We start from the raw sequence: 3,058 nt of genomic DNA on the forward strand, positions 1-3,058 counted from the left end.
ATGAAAATAAACATGAATATGCACAGAAAGCACTAAGCATAGGAGTTGGTCCATGGTTTTCCTCTATAGGTGTTAGCTATTACTATATTTAGTCACATTAGACTCACACATGCTACTCACTCACATGTGTTCATATAAACACACAGACATTCATTCTCTCTTTTACTCATCTTTTTTCTGTTATATTCTGGGGGAGTGAGGGAAGCCAAATTTCCCAAACAGGACTATAACATCTTTGAAAAGCTCTGAGTTATAAATCATCCATGCCTTTTTCTAATCCTCTCCCTAGTATATTGCTTTCATATATTCAAGCATAACCTTTTTACTTAATATTTTCTTCTACTTTTTGGCCATGGATGGACCTCTCAGCGGGTTCTATTTTGTATCATAGAGCAATGAAGAACTCTTTCTTACTATTTTCTTTGTTTTCAGAACTGAAAGCACTAAGTTCTGGGATCTTCTCTATGGTATCTGAGGAAAGAAATCCTTTCATTGTACTACAGAACTTTTTACAATCTTGTTTGTGCTTATTTCCAAGAGACAATTTGGACACCAACAGACTTCTTCTGGAATAAGAAAACATATCTTTCGGGTGCGGTCCAACATCCAAAAGATCCCATAACGCCCCACATTACCCCAACCTTGGGTAAAGAAGTAGTGAATCTCATTTTCCCATTCATTCTCCACAATACCCTTTCTCCTGTCCAGTCATGGTGCTTGCAGCCAGTCCCCCAAGTCCCTCTTCATCCTCATTGGAGCTTTTTTGAATCCGGATATCAGATCATCCAATCTCACCTGGAACTTTCAACCACTCACCATGGTCCACCTGCCCTCTCTTCCAAGAGTGGAAAATTTTGCAGACATTTGCAACTAAACATGGACATGCAGACTGGTTTGAATATTTTTATACTTCCCAGAGATCCACATCTGGTCTCTGCTTTGACTGCATGATAGGTATTGCAACATTAAGGCAAGTCTGGAGCTGAGGCAGGAGAATATATTTAACACTCACCTACAGCTTGCCCATGTCTGCTTCCCAGGAGGCTCACTGACAGTCTATCCTGGCTCTAGGGAAACCCTGTATGTGCTGCTCAGACTATGTCCAGGGGATTTTAACAGGGAAGCTGAAACTCCACCTACCTACTAGTTCCTGTTTATATCTGGACCAAGTTTATTTATATCTGTGGGTAGGATGTCGCCCCTTTCTCTCACAACTACATGCAATGTATTGCAACAATAAGTTATTCAAAAGCCAGGATAAGAAATCTATCCGGGTTTAATAAGATAACCAGTACATTCATTTGCTTAATCACAAAATCATAAGCAACTTTTACTGAACTATTACTATGTGTAGGGTGCTGTGCTATATGTTCTTTAGAATAAAAATATGTAAGTCATGGTTTCTGTCCTTCAGGAACTTGTCGTATTCTAAGTAAAATAATAAATATACACTATAATGAGCACAGAATGTGACATGTGCCAAAAGAGAAGTACAATGTGCTCCAGGAGCTTTAATGATGAAGTGATGCTTTCTAACTTAGGAATTTAGAAAAAGATTCAAGAGATGTCTTTCCAGACTCCCAGAGGACAATAGTGTGGAGGTAGTGTTATGGGAAATAATTTTGGCTCAGTAGTCAGAAGATCAAGTTTCTAATCTAAGTCCTACCATTTTTAAGACCTTTGACCTTACAAAATTGTCCTTTTTTTAAATTGTCTTTATTCCTCAGTTTATTCACCCATAAAATGGGATAACAATAATTCACTTGTTAACATCATATCATTAATGTTAGTTTCAGAAGGAATATGTTGGAATATTGAAGCAATTTTTTATCATTTTTTAAAATTTATTTTCAGCATAACAGTATTCATTGTTTTTGTACCACACCCAGTGCTCCATGCAATCCGTGCCCTCTCTAATACCCACCACCTGGTTCCCCCAACCTCTCACCCCCCACCTCTTCAAACCCTTCAGATTGTTTTTCAGAAGATTTTATTTATTTTTTGGACAGAGAGGGAGAGCATAAGCAGCGGGAGCAGTAGACAGAGGGAGAGGGAGAAGCAGGCTTCCTTTTGAGCAGGTCGCTGATGTGGGGCTTGATTCCAGGACCCCGGGATCATGACCTGACCAAAGGCAGACAGATGTTTAACCAATTGAGCCACCTAGGCACCCCTATGAAAGCAATTCTAAACCAGCTCTGTGGTAATAACTACACAAATGTAAAAAATGACCTGTGTTGGAATATGAACCACAGCCATGATTTGATCAGAAGAAATGAGGTGAGAGGGCTTTCAGTGTAGAGAGACCAGCATAGGAAAGAATATAGTGAGAAGAGAGATGATGGAATAATGAGGCCTATACAGTGACTATAGTTCACACTCACTGAACTTGGACTCCAGGAAGTATGCAGTCATTTGATCAATGTTTGTGAAGCATGCGCTATGTGCTAAGAGCAGTGTGGAATGACAACTCCTGTCTGTCAAGTTATTCACAGTTGAGTTAGCGCACAGACTCTGGTATTAATTGTTGTCGGTAACCATAAAATTAAGAATCAAGTGCTAGAAGTTTTGTCAGAATGAAGGCCCAGGAAATAAACTTGTTTCTCTGTGAGTAACCAAAATAACCAAAGGTGGAGGAAGAGAGTGAAGCAGGGGCCTAAAATATTAGAAATCCTAAAGAAACTTTGGATCCTAGAAGGTATCTAAAGGTCTATGTGTGACTAATCAGAATTTGTAGGAGAAGGATGGCTCTAGCTCTTTCCCCCACCCTTCTATATTCTTTGACTAAAGGCATTTGGTGAGTTGGCATTAATTCTGGGAAGGCTGAGACCACTAGGTCCTCATGAACTGAGATGATGGAACATGAAAATCAGGGAGGGTAATTATCCCCTGAGGAATGACTCAGAGAAAATGAAAATGCCTATGCTATAAGACTTCTCTTCTCTGCAGTGCATGAAACTTTCCACTCACATTTTCCAGCACCAAAAGGTGCTATCTGAAAGAAGAGGTACGGTTTGACTATTTGTCAAATATACTCCAACTCTCTCTTATCAATCAGCAA

Source organism: Lontra canadensis, unplaced genomic scaffold, assembly GCF_010015895.1.
Source record: "Lontra canadensis isolate GAN:19392208 unplaced genomic scaffold, GSC_riverotter_1.0 scaffold7, whole genome shotgun sequence".
In the NCBI taxonomy this organism is placed as follows: Eukaryota; Metazoa; Chordata; class Mammalia; order Carnivora; family Mustelidae; genus Lontra; species Lontra canadensis.